The 18842-nt window shown below is 43.9% G+C and overlaps 1 protein-coding gene and 1 non-coding gene across 3 annotated transcripts in view; one reads left to right on the top strand and one right to left on the bottom strand.

The window, feature by feature from the left end:
• The window catches only part of SPON1 (spondin 1), a 541453-nt gene that overhangs the window by 169797 nt on the left and 352814 nt on the right, over positions 1 to 18842 (bottom strand). The gene's annotated exons all lie outside the window — the stretch shown is intronic.
• On the top strand, positions 16 to 120 carry LOC128341337 (U6 spliceosomal RNA). The gene has a single exon (XR_008314358.1). It is a non-coding gene; the product is annotated as a U6 spliceosomal RNA (small nuclear RNA).

The following is an 18842-nucleotide window of genomic DNA, read 5'->3' as shown; positions in this document are numbered from 1 at the left end:
TAACCTCTTTGATTAGCTCACTTCTGCAGCACATATACTAGAATTAGAATGATGCAGAGATGATTAGCATGGCCCCTGTGCAAGGATGACATGCAAATTCATGAAGCACTGTAGCTGTAGGGACACATAGGGACACCTCAATGGCATAGTTTGTGATGATGTCACCCACCCCAATTCAAGATGGCGGAATAAACATTTGAGGCGCAAGTGGGCTAACTTGTGGACCGTCTAACCAATCTGGACAAAATTTAGTCCAGTTGGAAGGACAGTGAAAGGAAAGTATGCTGGTTAGTTCTTACTAGAACAACTTGTTTGCAATCTTTAAAGCCCTAAACAGCTTGGGACTAAGTTACCTGAAAGAGCGCCTTGCCCATATGTCCCTTCCTCGACCTTAAAAACTTCTTTGGAGGCCCTGCTCCGAGTGCCCCCTACAATGTGAACTGAGGAGGGAGAAAGCCTTTTCAGCGTTGGCACCGAAAGAAAACCACATGGCTCTGTGGTCACCAGGAGTTGACACTGACTTGATGGCACAACTTCACTTTACCTTACTTTACCCTGTTTATGGACTAGTCTCCGCAGTGAGTTTTGCCTAGCACCATAATTATGGTCTTTTATGCACCAGGTGAAGAGATTTTTATTCACCTAAGCTTTTTAAAGTTTAAAAGTTTTAAGTTAAAAGTTTTGATGTTTTAAGTTTTACAAGTTTTAATTTGTATTTTATTTCTTGGTTTGGTTTTGTGAGCTTCCCAGATAACACTTGTTGGGCGGGAGGGCGGCGCTTTAGTAGTAGAAGTTGTTGTTTGTGAGAAATAAACAGTTGTTTGCAGTTCAATCCAAACAGGATACTACACACTGCTACATGTGGGAGAAAGGGAAACATACAAAAACGCACTGTGTGTCCGTAGGCTGTTGACACTGGACGTGTCAACTGCATTTAGGTTAGCCAATTAATATTAGATTTGACTGGCCTTTTTAGGCTGCTTTTATATTTTGATGTTTTTATATTATAAACATAATATAATAAACATAATATAATACCTTATAAAATACCTTGTGGGTCCTGCTTGGGACATGGCAGAATCCTAAATTAAAGACATAACTAAATATGTGCATAGATGCAGATTCAGCAGTGGACATCTGGCCAATACAATGTGGCCTTCACCATCATTGCACAAAAATGGACACAGATATGCTTTTCATATGTCTTCTTCAATACAGACAAGAAGGGATGCATATCCACATACTGTGAGTGGGGCCACTGCAGGTTGAGTTCCTGTGTGTGCTGCTAATCATGCAGAGCTCACTGAGCCCAGCTGTCTCTGGATTTAGTAAATGATTGTTTTCCAGGTTTTTTAAAAAAAATAATTGTCCTGATCTAGAGGATGCAAAACAGTTTTGTATGCCTATCTTCTGTACTTTTTGTGCTACACTCAGCTGCTTGGGTGACATCATGTTTCATATGTGTGTGTGTGTGTGTGTGTGTGTGTGTGTGTGTGTGTGTGTGTGTATTCAATAAGACATAGTCGTAGCTAATCCCATGCGTGGCAGCTCTGACACGATTTCACAAGTGAGGAGAGGTGGATAGGAAGGTGAGCGGCCAGCAAAAGGAAGTGGCACTGCCAAGTGTTGAGAAAAAGTGCTGCCCACCAAGAGGATGCAAAGTGGTGGCCAGGCTGGCTGCTGGGTGGTGAGAGAAAGTACTGCCCACCAAGAGGAAGCGGTAGCCAGGCCAGCTGCCGAGCTGCCGAGAGGAAGTGGCGGCTGGGACTGAAGGGCAGGGGGAGAACAAAAGGGGGCTGAAGGGAAGGGGGAGAATGGCTGATGGGATTGGGGGGGGGGAGAGACAGGGAGAACTAGAGGCGCAGATGCTGTGCGCCCGGTCAGCTATATGTAATATTACACAGGTTTCATATTACACACGTTTCTCCACATGCATCCCCACATGGCAATCTGTACTCTAGACACTGTGACACATGTGCAGACCTCTGCTCTTCTTGCATTTCCTGGGATCAGATTGAAAAGATTCATAGGTCATTTAAATAAATCTGAACCCTAATTATTGCATGAAAATGTGTCTCATATATATGTATGTATGCCCCATCCCTAAGGATGTTAATTTCTCATTTAAAGAGCTCATGTCACTAACAAGTAAGGAAGCCAAATCTGTCACACTCTCAGCCTGCTGAGTTTTTCTCATTGTATTCACCTGGGAGCTTAAAAGTGATGAACCTGCCCTACTGGTATCAAGTTTCAATACTTAATATCACCATAATTTATAAAAGGAGAATCAGCAAGCTTTAGATTATTGCTAATAAAAACAAAACCTCTGGAGCTAGTATTCACATGGTATTTCAACCAAAAGCTTATAAAATAGCTAAAAGCTGATAACAAATGCTTAATGAAGGCTCATAAAATGGTTTTTTAGACCCCGGCTTTCCCCCATATCTGTGGGTGGGAAAACCCAAAATGTATTCTGACAGTCATAAATTCTCAGACCAGACCATAGGTGATTCTCATTTCTTTGATAAAAATGCTGTAATAAAAACTGTTTGAAAAAATAGCAATTGGATTTAGTTTTTATTAAGGCCTTAAGGAGATGAGGACATGCCAACTGAAACCATACATGTTTCATCAGTGCAAGACAAGTAACAACAGGCAGGCAATAGGGAGAAAAAGGACACACATTTTAGCGTACACCTCAAATATTGCTGTGTGACTACTGACCACAGGTTTGGGCAACTGAAGTGTGGCTTCTCCTTATTTATTTGCAGCTCTGGGGAAATTTCAAACTTTCATTAGCCATCTTCCCAGGGCCAGCATCCGGAGTTGGTACTGGGTAGCTGCCAAGGTTCCACGCCCCGTCACCCCCGCTCTCCCATCCACTTTTGTATGTTCAGAAGAGCTGCTGCTCTGCAGTCAGTGAGACTGTAGAGAGGTGGGGGTGCTGGCTGTGTGGGCTTCCTTCTTGACACCTCTGGTTCCATGGGGCCAATACTGTGGATCCAGCATCCGGATAGAACACTGATGCCGCAGAATTGGAGTTAAGGGCAATGAAACTCCACTCTGACCAAAGATTCAGAGTGGAGTTTGGCAAGGGAAGCATCGTGAGCACATCCTGAGGGCTGCTGCCGTCAAAAGCATATCCTGCAAAGCGTCTCACCCTCTCCAGAAAAGGACACCGATTTGATGTTTGTTTCCGGTCCTCTTGCAGCCCCCATGGCCTTTGCCCCAACATTCAAAGAATCCCTCCCTCCCTATTTTCTTCATTATCTCCCTCACTCTGAAGGGCCTCTGGGGAGAGGGGTGAACACAGCCCGCCCTCCACTAGCTACGCCCCTGCCTGTTGCTCTAGAAAAGTGCCTGAAAGTGAATGCATAGCCCCTTTTGGCTGTGAGGCAATGTCAGACAATTATGTGGCACCTGAATGAAAAGAAGAGGAGAACCCCTTGTGGTGTTTCCTGGGCTTTATTGCATGACAGGGAAGAGATGGATCTATGCTCTGCAGTATGATAACCTGGCACTGGGTCACAGTTTATTATTTATTTAGTACATTTTTATACTGTCCCATCCAATGGCTCTGTCCCCTATATGTGTGCAGTAGCAGCCACTGACAGTCCCTTCATATTTTAGATCTGCAGCAAAAAGGCTTGATGGGCATGGGGTGGGCTTAGGGGCAAGGAATGGATACAATGAAGAAGGTGAGGCCAGGAGGCTTTACACACAGGGCTTTTACCCCTAATCTCCTTCAGAAGAGGCTGTGTGCATTCACACACCAGCCAAACTTACCCCGAAGTCCCTTCGAGATTCTTGGACCCACTCCACACACAAATAGGGCTTTGTGGTGCAAATTCTAGCTTATGTTGACATATTTCCAGATTTTTAAAATGCTAGTTTTAAGCTACTTTTTCTGAAAATGCCAGAGCAAATAGGGAGAGGCACTGATGTAGAATCATTAGCATGATAAGAGGCATGCTTTCTTTAGAGATGCAGATATCACTCTTTAGGAAGCTCCCCCCCCCAACCATTGGCTAGAAGGAAAACACGAACACCTGCCAAGTGAACTTGTTTCAAAACAAAACCCGAGAGCAGAGGGGAGGGGCTGCTTCCCTCAATGCCGCGAGTGTAGTTCGAAGTGGCTTTGCTCAACATTTACCCCGAAGCATGAAGCCATGTGTGAATAACTCCCAGGAACCCACCTCATGCAAGAGATCCAATGAGATCTCCTGCATGAGATCTATTTGGCATGGGCCCAATGGTACACCCAGGATTTCCCATGGAAAGGTCAAAATGAAGGTTATAGAAGCCCAATTCAGACATTATGCTGTATGAGCATACAGATGTTTGTACACTCGTACAAGTGTTTGTGTGAATTACTGTACCTGTGTTCATTTAAAAGTGAACCTGGATACAAGCCCTTCAAATGCAAGGTACAGATAGAAAGGAGAGCTGGTCTTGTGGTAGCAAGTATGAATTGTCCCCTTTCTTAAGCAGGGTACACCCTTGTTTGCATTTGAATGGGAGGCTACATGTGTGAGTACCATAAGATATTCTCCTTAGGGGGTGGGGCCACTCTGGGAAGAGCACCTGAATGCTTGCCTCCAAGTTCCTTCCCTGGCATCTCCAAGATAGGGCTGAGAGAGATTCCTGCCTGCAACCTTGGAGAAGCTGCTGCCAGTCTTTGTAGACAATACTGAGCTATATGGACCAATGGTCAGATTTGGTAGAAGGCAACTTCCTATGTTCCTTTGAATTGTACTTCAGTACAACATGTGAATGACTGTGCCTGTGTACAGCTCTTTACCTGTGTACACTGTACACTTATTTTATGAGTGTTGAATGTAACATGTAAATGGGCATTTAGTGGACTGCTTGGCAGGTGCACTGCAATAGCACCAACCTCACATTGCACTACAGAAACTGAAGCAGCAGCAAAGGATGTGATTCAGTGCCAAGCCACCCACTCCATGTTTGTTTCCTCCCAAGTCATCTTCTGGGCCATTGCCGAATTGATTAAGCAAATCCACCCCTCAAACTCCCACCAAGACATTTGAAATTCAACAATGTCGATGATGTGTGCTTCAGAAAACTAATCTTATACAATTTTAAATTTCAAAAACAAAATGACAGCATAAAACTCCACAAGGAGTAGGCAATTTCTGTTCGTCTTTTAATTTGCTTTCAGGCATCGTGCAAAACAAACTGATCAAATGCAGAGAAGCATTAATATCTCCCTCTGCTCCTCAATAAGTATATTTTGAATCCCAGAAGTCTTGGGCCAGAAGTCTTGTCTGACATGAAAATACCCTTGTTAAAATTCCACACGGAGATGCCCACTTGCAATCCTGAGATGTTTTAGAATTTGATTTCCTTTCTCTCTTTACCAATTAAAAAGAGAAATGGCCCCATGAAAATTGACCCCACTGCAAGCTTTGCTTCTAAAATCTATTCCTACAGCTAAGAAGGTCCATATTTTGTATGCTTCTGCTGCTCCTTTTTGGAGTACCCCCACCCCCAAAGATGTTGCAGCTTCAAGAGATAGGAGCTTCCTTACTCTTAGTGGCCTGGTTATTTCTTTGTGTGAAATAAAGCAAAGCACAATTCCCCATTCAGAGGTAAGATTTGTTGTTTTGAAAGATCCCCTGGACTACAGGGCCAAACTGATCCTCAGAGCTTCCCAAGGAATTTAGGGACCAGATCTGCTTTGTGCCTCTTTGTATAGAGCAAAGCAAGTTTTTCTGTAGCACATAATGATTCTTTCTATAGAGAAAAAAGTTCTATAATATAAGATCAGGGGCTTTGGGTGGGTGGTGGTGGGGAGGTTCATTCAATTTAAAAACAAACAAACAAACAAAAATTATAAAGAACATAGCTTTATCCATCCAAATATAGAGAACATAGCTTTATTTGAGGGTAAACCACAGTAAAAATTAACAACATGAGATGTCACTGTTACAGATCAACAGTTAAGAGGATCTGGCTATAACCAACCAGATCCTATTATCTGTGGCAGTGACTCACAGGATCCAGCTGTGTAGTCTTGATCTTTTGGCACAAGGGAACATCTTGTATCTCACAGCAGTGCTTGCAACTGGGATGAAACTGCTTTGAAGCTGCTGCTCTGGTAATTTCCTGCCAGCCTTCTACAGCATGCCCTGTTGTGCCATAAAAGGGCCTGTGTGCCACACCACTAGGGAGAAAGATTTTCTCCCCAGTGTTGTCACTCTCACTCTCACTCACTTTTCTAAAAAGTAACATATTGGAAGCCACGAACAGAATTCCGAAGCTTGTAAGGCCCCTTTGACACCTCATCCAAATTGTTTAGCAAAACTTGGTAAGCACTTTGTGTATCTGTGAAGGAACGAAGCCTAAACCTCCTCTTTTTGTATATGGGATTTTGAGGCGAGTCTCACGATTGGTGAGACTTGCCAAAATGAGGTCAGTGTAGGGAGTGGGCTTGGCCTGCTCTCCCCACAGACGATCCAGGCTGCAGCCTTGGGTGGCTGGATCAGCTGCCCACATGACTGCCGGCCCCGCCACGGAGTCGGCGAGGGCTGCAGGGATCGGAGGCCGCACAACCTCTGGAAGTTTCTGCCTCCCGGCGGGGCGTCTCCTCTTGTTGCCGCAGCACGGAGCTGCGCCATGGCAATACACGATCAAAAAGACGGGGTTAGCGGAGCACTCTTTTCGCTAACCTCATCTAAGGGGAGGGGTAAGTTAGCGGGTTACCCGCTTTGGAGAAACTGGGCTCACTTGCAAGCCTGGTGGTTCTCACATTCTGCCAAAATCAGGCTAGGCTCCCTTAGCTCGATTTTGGCCAGTCATGAGAATAGCCTCTTTATGTTGCAATTGCCTTGCTTATCCCCTGTGTTAAGATAGCTGTGCAGGGGCCAAATGTTCATGGCTCCTGTTCTACATTTGGGTTTGGAGGGAGAAGAGTTTGACTGTTAAAATTTTGGAGGGGAGTGGGTTTTTATTTTATTTTATTGGGTATGTTTTTAAAAATGGAGAGAACATGTGTTGATTGTATGGTTTGAAAAAATGGGAGGGAAGTTAGAGAATATAAGGAGGTTGCTTTCAGAAGCGTTTAGTGCAGTTCAAGTTGGGGAACTGAAGAGTCAGAAGGAGTCAGGGACAAGGGACAAGCTGGGTTTGCTGGAGAAGCTGAGGTGATTGCATAAGATTCGGAGTAAGGGCTCTGAAGTTAAGGCCCAGTGTTAGAAAGGTCCATTTGGATGCATTTTGATCACATTTTATTTCTTCCTTGTGCTCATTTGGTTGCTGTTTTGGTACTAAATTTTCCAAAAGAACTATTGTTCTAAATTGAACTGTTTTCAGATAAAATTACTTGTTTCTATTTAAACATCTGTAGATTCTGTCTGTTTTCTGCACCCCACGTCTAAAGCCTTTACCATACTACTTAATTTTTAATACAACAGACGTTTGAAGGATGGTTTCAGTAGACTAAGCCAGAGAAAGCCTACAAGTCTACTTTTTGGCAGTGGTTACACTTTATAAATCATGTGGTTGGTTGGGATGGAGGGATGCTTTTGCTGCAGCAGGCAAAGAAAAGAATGTCCCTTTCCAATTGTCTTGGAAAAATAAAGGAAGTGGTTTTCTAGGGAGAGAAGCTTCCATTATTTCAGTAGGTGATGGAGCTGAAAAAGTAACAGCAGATCTATGAGTCCCAGAGACTAGGGCATACTATGAGGCAGGGAAGCGAAGGGGCAAATTAAGGGCCAAATCATGGAGTGGATGGTGGGTACAGGGAGAGGCAGGGAGTTTTGCGGGGGGCCCAGCTTCATACTTCTGCTCACCACAAAGCTGTTGGATTATCATTATAGCCCTATTCAGACATTGAGGCTCTTCTCACGAACATTGAGAAGAGCCTCTAGGGGGTTTGCGGGGAGAGCGGGCTTAGCCTGCTCTCCCCACAGATGAGCAGCAGTCTGCTATGGGTGGCCACAGAGGCCACCCACACGACTGCCAGCTCCGTCATGGAGCCAGCCGGGGCTGGGGAGTTCAGGGGCTGTGCAGCCCTCGGAAACTCCAGCATGCTCTGCGCATGCGCGCAGGTAATGCTGGAGAGACTCCCGAGCAGGGAGGCTGCTTTTCAGCCTCCTGGTGGGGAGTCTACTCATGAGTAGCTGCGGCACAAAGCCGCGCCATGGCAACTCATGAGCAAAAAAGGGTTTTCTGAGCATTCGCTCCACAAAGCTGGTTTAAAGGGAGGGTTACTTTGGCGGTTTAACCGCCTGGAGGACATCGGGCTCATCTGTGAGCCTGGTGGTTCACACAGTCAGGTGAAATTGGGCTAAGCTCTCCTAGCCCGATTTTGCCTGATCGCCGGAATAGCCTCAACATGCTATACGTATGTTGGTGGGCAAGAAGGGTGCAGGGGCAAGATCCAGCTTAACCTTTCCCTAGATGACCAAGGTCCACGTGTGGGATGCTCAGCTTACGTGCACTGTGCCTGGCAGTGTGGAGTTCTGGAGGCTGGGAAAATGTGTCCCGGCCTCCAGGTATCCCTAAATGCACTGCACAATGAATGAATCCAGCATGAGTCGGGCGCTCTAGGCACCTGACTGTGTGCACTTGGGCTGTGTGCAGCCTGAGCACACACATAACCCCAGCCCTGGGGTTCAGGGTGCGCTTGCATCCTCTAACCCAAGGTAGGGGCTGGGGTTTAAAGTCTGGCTCATGGGGGCAGAAGTGCTGGGATCGGGAGTGATCCTGGCACTCCACATGAGCAGCCCAGGCTAGGCTGGTTGGGCTGCTTGTGTGAATAGCCTGATTGAGTGAATAATTGTATGAGTGTATTGTGTCTGGCAGAAAAACGGGGACTGTCTGCCAGGCTCAGGATCTAGAGGTAATGAGTGTGTTTTCAAACTTCACAAATCCACTTAAAACTGGCCCTGAATTTGAAGGAGTGGCAGCATCTCTAATGAGTTGGTTTAGTTACGTCTGGTGAAGCTATATAGAAATACTGGACTCTGGGCCACATTGCTTTCTCTGAACGGAATTAGTCATGCACAGAGGCATTGCTCGGTATTTAGAAGATCTGTGGCCAGGCCAACAGTTCCCTGCATTTTGATAGTTAAAACTTTTCATGCTCTCTAAGGGAATCCAATGCTCTCTTCCAGTTTTTGAAGGCATTAATCACCAACGCATCTGCCAATGTGAGGCAGCATGGAGGACTGGGGCATTAAAACATTAATCTGGCACACATGCCCACGTGACTCAATATAACCTGATCACAAAGCAAAGTGACACTTTTCTTTATCAAATGCTCAACTAATTGGAAAATAGAGAAATATGCAAAAGGTTGAGATTTTGTTCTTCACACAGTTTCAGAGTGGGAGTGTTTCTCTATCTGTACAGTGTTGATAGCATTTCCTTGGTTTTTAAGTGCCAGGAGATTAAGTGGCCCCATGTGCAGCAGCATCAAACTTAATCGTGTGTCATGATGACTGTTCACTTTCACTGTGATTATTCGCAAATGCGCAGGGACAGGGGTGTCAAGCTGGGAATTTGTTTCCACTGAGTAACTATCAGTGCAACATCTGCCCCAGCTATAATGTATTTATGCAAAACTTGTTTGCTGTTCCAAGAACTGCTTGAGCAGAAAACAGCTGAATTTTAGGCAGTTAAAATTTCTGGCACAAACTGAGTGCAAGTCACTAGGGATGTGCAGAAATGGGTTTGTGCACTCCCGGGAGGTGGAGATGGTTACCTTTAAGGAGCAGGGAGGGTGTCCATACCACCCCCACTGCTGCTTTCCCCCCTCAGGCACTGTCTCCAAAAATGCTGGTGCGGGTGTAGTGGTTAGAGTGCTGGACTAGGACCGGGGAGACCCAAGTTCAAATCCCCATTCAGTCATGATACTTGCTGGGTGACTCTGGGCCAGTCATTTCTCTCTCAGCCTAACCTACTTCACAGGGTTGTTGTGAGGAGAAACTTAAGTAAGTATGCAGTACACCGCTCTGGGCTCCTTGGAGGAAGAGCGGGATACAAAATGTAAATAATAATAATACCTCCGTGCAGCCCTGATCAGTGTTGTACCAAAAGTGGCTGGTGCGTTTGTGCATGCATGATGTGCACCGACCACTTTCAGTACGATGCCAACTGGGGCTGCAAGGAGGTATGCAGCAGCCCCATACCAGCATTTTTGGAGACAGTGCTTGTGGGGGGAAAGCAGCAGGGCGTGGTATGGGCACCCTCCCTGCTCCTTAAAGGCAACCCCCCAGCCTCTGAACCGGTTCGTGTACATCCCTACAAGTTACTTTTACTATGACTTTGCAAAGTATTATTTTCTAGTATAGATAGAATGACTGTCTCAAACAGGAGTACTACAGAAACTTCATTACTCAAACTTGAGTTATGTCATATTCCTACAGATGTGATCCAACATTATTCCCTAGTCATGCTTGGTCAAAGTATGTAGGGAGCAGGTGGAGATAGAACCCCAGAGGGGCACATACTGTAACCTCCTAATAGTCAGGGAGACGTGAGCTTGAGACACATATTGGGCAAAGGTCTCTGAAGCTGGCACAGTAGACAAATGTATCAAACTTACATCTGGCCATTTGGATGTTACAAAGCCTCGTGCCTATAGCTATTTTCTGGTCACTTCTGTACATCTGTTTGAAAAAGAATGTTGGGAGCAGACACTGGCTGCATTCCCAGTCATATGGAACCTTGGGTCCAATGGACGTGCACTTCTGCTTCCCTCCCCCCCCCCACCCGCCTGCTCTCCTGTCCGCATTCGGACAACAGAGAGAGTGTCTTCTCTGCAGTCAGTGAGACTGCAGAGAGGAGGGGGAATAGGCTCTTGGGGTTTTCTTCTTCCATAAAGGACAGCCCACACAGCCAGTCATGCCGGAGTTGAGGGAGGAACTTCCTCCCTCAACTCTAGTTCCAGGAGACACAGCCTGTGGTTCCAAATTTGGATGATACAAAGGCTGTGTCCAACCTCAGGTTGCACTGATGAAAGTCACTACAACCCGAGAGTTCATACTGGAGTTCTAAATCTGATCCCTTGGTTGTGTCACCATGCCAAACCATATTCCCCCACAATCATACGTAACACCCGCAGAACTTGAGGCTCATTCAACTGCAGTTCCACGTGATGTGTGAATGTGGCCAGTAGGTGTCTGCCTTAATGTGCAACTCTGTATACATGGTATGCCTCTTTTCCAAATTCTTAGCCACCCAAATATCCCAAAGATATGAAGTGTACTCAGAATGACAGCTATATGTTTCAGAGGTGAGTGAAGGGAAGAAGGAGCTCATACTTTTCAGGTGTAATGCATCCATCCATGGAACATAAGGGCAAGTTACCAGTTACACAGACTAGAACCCAGAAATAAAAGATCTGTCTAGTCAAATAAAATCAATATGTGAAATGCGGCTTCATTCCACTTGCTGCAACTATACAGCTTCAGCCTCCCAGCCTCTTCACTCTCTGCTCCACAACCTCCCTATCTCCAAAGTTCTCAACACCTTTCCTATGAATATTCTGCATCTTTTCTTGCCCTGTGTGAAATTCTAGGCTTGGCACCAACATTTTGAAAATGTGAAATGTAAAACAAACAGAGTGCCTCTCAAGGAAAAACATCTGCAAATTTTCAAAGAAAGCTGAATGAGTTCCTTCCCATAAGATATGTGTGTGTGTGTGTGTGTGTGTGTGTGTGTGTGTGTGTGTGTGTGCTTCTTTCCTTGATTCTCTTTAATACAACCATTTCCCTTTGTTTTCTGCCTTTCCCACAATCTTTTCTCAGGACACTGCTTCTTAACCTTATCTAACAGTGTCCCTCTTACAGTGCATAATAGAAATATGAGGTTATGCAGCAGTTGGGCAAGGTATATCCCTGATGATTTTGTCTTTTTTTTAATTAAAAAAAAGCAATTAATTTTGAGCTCTACTGTACAGAGAGGATGTTTTGAGGAAAAGGGATAATGGAAGTTACTACATCTAAGACTGAGGAACAAGTTAAATCTGTACTGTACATGCATAATGGTGTTGTGAATTTGTCTGCCTTGATTAGAATAAATGCAGCACATGGCATTCAAACGTGATGGGTGATCAGGAATATAACTACAACAAAATGATGTTCCTTGGTGGTTAGGAATCTCTCTCCAGCCCTGGGAATGTGACAACCATCAAAATATGAGAGAGGCACAGAAAAACAGCTAGAGGCAATGTCAATTTGAATTTGGACGAAAACAGGTTCAGTACAATTGGACTGAAAGCAGCCCAGAGGGCTACAGGTGGCCCACACTGTTGTTGTTGAATGATCTGAAGCAGGGTCAGTGATTTTCCTATCAGCTGGAATAGTCTGCTTGCTTCTACTATGCTTTGCTTGTAAATAAAACAGATATTGCACCGATTTAAGTCTCTAGTGCCCTCTCATCCAAAGGAAACTGAACCCTGTAATACTATCCCTGGATTTCTCATTACTTGAAACACTCTCTTGGCATCTGTGTGTGCAGAATCACAGAACTGAACCTGAATAATATTTTGTCATGAGGAACTTTGGTATTATTTGCTCAGGTTCTCTCTCAACATCTATTGGACCAGAAGGAATTCACATCAACAAGACAGGCTGGCTAGGAGCCCTGGGCTTGGGTATCTTGTGATGTTTTTGTTTGATTTTTCTGTTTTGCTGGGCTTGGCTCAGTTATTTAGTCATCTGGAGTTATGTGCCCTGCAGCTATGTTTGGTGCAATATGCCATGTTTGTTCCTGCTCTTTATTCCTGGCACCTGGTGATCTGGATTATATAGATTAATCTGCAGGGGGCTGCTGTGTTGACAATATGGCCTTAGATTTAATTACTTCCCCCTTAGACTAGCTGTATGAATCAATGATATTACATAGGGCAATCATTCATATCATTGGTTATGATTCAGTGAACCATGTGTTCCCTCTCTGTGTTAGCTATGGAAGGCAAAGAATCACTACTAGGAGCTATTCCCTGCTAACTTGGCAAAGGAGCACCTTTTAATGTGGTGATTCTCTTTATTTAGCAGGGGGAGAGTAACTGGCCCTATCGACCCACAGCACAGTACTTCCAGTGACTGTTGCTGGTGTCTGTCTTGTGTTTCTTTTAGATTGTGAGCCCTTTGGGGACAGGGATCCATCTTAATTATTTATTATTTCTCTTTGTAAGCCGCCCTGAGCCATTTTTGGAAGGGTGGTATAGAAATCGAATTATTATTTTCTTGTTTACACAGTCAGACAGGTGTTGTTGACTGGTTTGTTTTATCCATACATCGAGTCCTTCCCAAAGACCTGGGATGGCTGAATTTTATTGTCAGTTGTTATAGATATCGTCACAGAATATAGGCTGTTCCCAGTAAAGCTGCTTTTTGTAATTGGCTGATGGTGATTTCTGTGGCCTCTATGGTGTTGAGGTGCTCTACAAGGTCTTTTGGAACTGCACCCAGGGCGCCAATTACCACTGGGATTATTTTGGTCTTCTTCTGCCACAGCCTTTCAATTTCAGTTTGTAGATCTTTGCATTTTGTTATTTTTTCTGTTTCTTTTTCTTCTATTCTGCTATCCCCTGGTGTTGCTATGTCAATTATTTTAACTTGTTTTTCTTTCTTCTTGACTATAGTTATATCTGGTGTATTGTGTGGCAGCTGTTTGTCTGTTTGTAGTCGGAAGTCCCATAATATTTTTACATCTCCATTTTCTACAACTTTTTCAATTTTATGGTCCCACCAATGTTTGGCTACAGATAGCTTGTATTTTTTGCAGATGTTCCAGATGGTCCAGTGTATCATCCCTGCTACCCCACTTTCACAAATACTAAAAAAAACAGGCCTCGGATACCAAACATCTAAAACATCAAGTCAAATAAACCATCTGCTGTACATGGACGATCTGAAATTGTATGGAAAGTCCCAGTCAGAAATCGAATCACTGCCAAACACTGTCCATATATTCAGTAGCGATATAGCAATGGAGTTTGGACTAGACAAGTGTGCTGCATTAATAATGAAAAGAGGAAAAATAAGAAAAACAGAAGGAATAGAACTGCCCAATGGAAGCAAGATCAAGAACCTGGAAGAGAAAGAACATTACAAATACTTGGGCATTCTCCAGGCTGATAACATTGCACACACTGAAGTTAAAAGAAAAATTGGAAGTGAATACATCAGGAGAGTTAGAAAAATCCTCAAGTCCAAATTCAATGGCGGGAACACCATACAAGCCATAAACACCTGGGCTATACCTGTTATCAGATACACTGCAGGAATAATAGACTGGACCCAGGCTGAGCTAGAGATGCTAGATCGTAAGACCAGGAAAATCATGACCATCAATCATGCTCTGCACCCCCGCAGTGATGTTGATAGGCTATACCAGGTGGAAGAGGAATGCTGCAAGTCCATCAAACAGTAGAGGAGGAGAAAAGAGCCCTTGAAGAATATATCAAGGACAGTGAAGAAGATGCACTTCAAATGGTCAATAACGAGAAACTATTCAACACAAATGAAACAAAGCAGGCCTACAAGAAAGAACAAGTCAAGAACAGAGCAGAAAAAATGGAAAAATAAGCCCCTGCATGGTCAATATTTGCACAATAGAAGTGGAAAATCAGACATCACCAAGACCTGGCAATGGCTTAAGAATGGCAACTTGAAGAAAGAAACAGAGGGTTTAATACTGGCTGCGCAAGAACAGGCACTAAGAACAAATGCAATAAGAGCAAAAGTAGAAAAGTCAACAACAAACAGCAAGTGCCACCCTTGTAAAGAAGCAGATGAAACCGTGGACCACCTAATCAGCTGTTGTAAAAAGATCGCACAGACTGACTACAAACAAAGGCATGACAAGGTAGCAGGCATGATACACTGGAACATCTGCAAAAAATACAAGCTACCTGTAGCCAAACATTGGTGGGACCATAAAATTGAAAAAGTGGTAGAAAATGAAGATGTAAAAATATTATGGGACTTCCGACTACAAACAGCTGCCACACAATACACCAGATATCATGGTAGTCAAGAAGAAAGAAAAACAAGTTAAAATAATTGACATAGCAACACCAGGGGATAGCAGAATAGAAGAAAAAGAAACAGAAAAAATAACAAAATACAAAGATCTACAAATTGAAATTGAAAGGCTGTGGCAGAAGAAGACCAAAATAATCCCAGTGGTAATTGGTGCCCTAGGTGCAATTCCAAAACAACTTGAAGAGCACCTCAACACCATGGGGACCACAGAAATCACCATCAGCCAATTACAAAAAGCAACTTTACTGGGAACAGCCTATATTCTGCGACGATATCTATAATAATAACAGCAACAACATTGTCAAAAAAATTCAGCCATCCCAGGTTCTTGGGAAGGACTCGATGTCTGGATAAAACAAACCAGTCAATAACACCTGTCTGACTGTGTAAACAACAACAATAATTCCATAGCAAATTCTAGGAAAGATGCTAAATTTAGTTTAGAAACATATTTTAATCCTATTCTGCCGTAGTATTCAATTAGATGCTTCATCATTTAAATCCTGAATGGATATAATGATGTACAAAGCTTAAGGCCTATTTATCCCTGAATCAAATCAGCCCAGGTTGTCCCAATTACACTGACCCAAATCAAGTTGCCATCTTATTCAGGTTGGACTGGGCTCAGTTGGGCCCAATTTGGATTCCTGAAAAGGCCTCTGAAACCCACACCCACTCCTGGGGTTTATCTATGTTGAAGGCAGCCCTGGGGTGAGATTTGAGGTAGCCCCTGCCACTTGCCTTTGCAGTTCCTACTGGAAGGCCACCTGGCCACTCACCCACCACTGGCCTTCCTCCCTTTACTGGGCCATGCTGATGCAGTCTAATGATGTCTCTGTGTCAGCATGAACATGCTCCCCATCCCCAAAAGAAGAGGTGCTGATGCAGTGATGTCATTTGACCACGCTGGCGCAAAGGGAGGCAGGCAAAGGTGGCAATGGCAGGTTTGGGCAGCCAGATGGATGTCTGGGGTTGCAAAGGCGGGTGACCGTGGGAGTCTGCATGCCCATCCCACTGAGCACCCAACATAGTGGGGCAGGAGAGCACAGCAGGGCAGGCAGCCCCCAGGCATCAGTGGCCCATGTGCAGCCGCACCACCTGCCCATATTATAGTTACCTGCCTGCCCATAGTTCTGGGTAGACCTCTCTTTAACCTCTCTTAGTTTTCTTTTTGCTGCTGGCGGTGAGCAAGCAGTAGCTGACATGGCTTTACTTTCTAAAGCATGTTACTGAAAGAGGGCTTTAATAAACAAAACCCTGTGGTCCTGGCAATCAGCAAGACTTCTTGGGAAACCGAGCCTTCTCTGAGGCAGCAGCCATGGCAGCAGCTCCAGAAAAGACTATGATTCCCCAGCAGCCCTTTGACATTCCCAGGACTGCAGTTTTTAAAATATATATCAACTTAAAAAAAAAAAAAGATTTTCAGGAGTGACATTTTGAAAGAGAAGCTATGTCCCTGCTCTCTGGTCTGCTTTGCAAGGGCCTAGATGGACAGCTCAGCCATACTGCTTCTGCAAGATCACATGAGTGTTCCCTCAAGAAAATTATATGGATGTCCCCTGTATCTTCAGTCACAAAGACAAAAGAACAATCCTCTTCATCTGTCTTGGCTTTGCATCCTCTCTGTGACAGAATAAATGTTGCCACTGTTTGCCAATAACCAACATACAGTGACCAATTTAAAACTGAAGAAAAGTAATTAGAAAAGTGTGCTAGGTCTGTGATTAATCTCAGTCCCTGAGACTTGTACAAATACTTTTCCCATATGTAAATAATTTTCTAGTATATTCTTCTCTACAGAAATCCCATTTATAGGAAGTGGTATTTGTTCTCCTTTCCTAAGTGAGAGAGAGGTTTCCCAGTGAGAGAGAGGTTTCCTTTGATTATTTCTATAACAACTAAAAAATGTCCCCAAAGGCTGTGCTACAGTGCCTTATATACACAGGGGATTAATATTCTTGTCTATTTCAGATGAAGCGCTACAATTGCAGAATGGAGCACTTCCCCTCTACATTATTTTCAGTGATGAGAGAGCCTTGTCTTAATACACAGAGTTGTGTGATTGGATCATAGTCCATAGACTGGTCAGCATGGTTTTCCTCCTTGTAATAATCGATGAGTATTGACATAGACTTTCAAGTGATATTTTTGATGTTCTGATACTTTTGATATTTTCTTGGAGAAAATCAGCTGTTTGCTTTGCAGCTTTTTTTTTGCTGGAAATACTTTATAGGATCTGCATATTTATTTAAAAATGTATACCCTGCCTTTTCCTGTAATTAAAAAACCAATAAAAGCAGAACAGCCACAACAATCATTAAAATATCATAATAAAACAAAAAGAGAGAAAGGGAGAAACCTATAATTTAAAAAAGGTTAGCTGAAATTTGGGGTGGGGGCAGGATCTGGGGGGGGGGAACCCACCTCAGATTATTTTTATTTTTTTTCCAGGGAAGGTGTTACCTGAAGATCAGATGACAAAGGGCAGGGACATTTAGAAGGTTTGCTGCTGGGAGCTGCACGGCTCCCATTGCAGCACACGGCCAGGAGAAACTGGGCTAGGCTCCCTTAGCCCAGTTTCTTCTGGTCATGAGAATAGCCTCAGTATTTACTTTCGACAGCCCTACTATCCTAAATAAACCAGAGTATGTTTTGACTTCAACTCTCTGAAGCTTTGCACAAATTTATTCTGTAATGAACTGTATACTCTAGATTTGCTGATTCCCCACACAAGCCCAAAAGTCAATCCAGGGTGCTTTGTCAACACCCCAGAGCAGTCTCATTAACGCAGGAGTCTCTCCCAGACCTATCTGGAGTTGCCAGGAAGGGTTAAGACACAAATAAGACTAGTCTTATTCCACTGATAATATAACTTATTTCATTACCAGTTAGGTACTTATTGTTTAATTTTTCAGTATTGTATCTGGCTCTTGGTGCCTACCCACTTTCTTATCTCTGATGCCAGGAAGGGAACTTGGAACCTTCTGCATGCAGATGCTCTTCCCTAAGAAGCCCCATCCCCTAAGGGGAATATTTTACAGAACTCACATGTAGTATCCCATACAAAAGCAAACCAGGGCAGACCCTGCTAAGGAAAGAGGACAATTCATACTTGCTACCACAAGAGCAGCTGTACTAAGGTTTATAAACAATACAGCAGTACACGTTTCACTTCTGTAAGCAAGCAACCTCTTTTTTATCTGCATCTCACCACACGTATGCATTGCCTCAATACTTTTAGAAGGCACGTTCCTACATTTGTGCTCTATAAGAATCTCATACGGAGGAATTTCTGGTTTAACATTTAGGACTCGGGAAGTAATGAATATTCCTGATGATTGTTTTCAGGAGTATGAATGGAATAGTCATGGTTGCGGGTAAGTGCATATAGCAACAGACTTTTGAAAGTGGTCATTGATCCATGGGTAGAAACTTGTTTTGCAAAATGCTGTGTATTTGGCCAATTGCGCATACTGGGGAAAGGTTCATGATCATCTGGCACCATGTAAACAACAAGCAAGCTAGCTATTTGCATACAAATGCAGTTGAGCAATACTCTGGCATGATACAAGGCTCTCAGTTCTCCAGAGCAACAGCTTCTCACTAAGCACAGGAGCATGCTGGTCAGTCTGTTCCATTGTAGCTAGGATCTGAACTAACATGCAGGAAATCCCACCCTCATGCAAATTATATACCAAGTCCCAGGAATACAAAGCCACAGAAGAAAATATTAAGGGAAACAATTGGTGACATTTCACACAGGACGTTTCTTACACATTTTGGTCAGGTAGATCAAACAGACTTGACATGTGCAGGCTT

The sequence above is a fragment of the Hemicordylus capensis genome, chromosome 1 (assembly GCF_027244095.1).
Source record: "Hemicordylus capensis ecotype Gifberg chromosome 1, rHemCap1.1.pri, whole genome shotgun sequence".
Lineage (NCBI taxonomy): Eukaryota > Metazoa > Chordata > Lepidosauria > Squamata > Cordylidae > Hemicordylus > Hemicordylus capensis.
The sequence above is the reverse complement of the archived record's forward strand: the minus strand, read 5'-3'. Positions and strand labels throughout refer to the sequence as shown.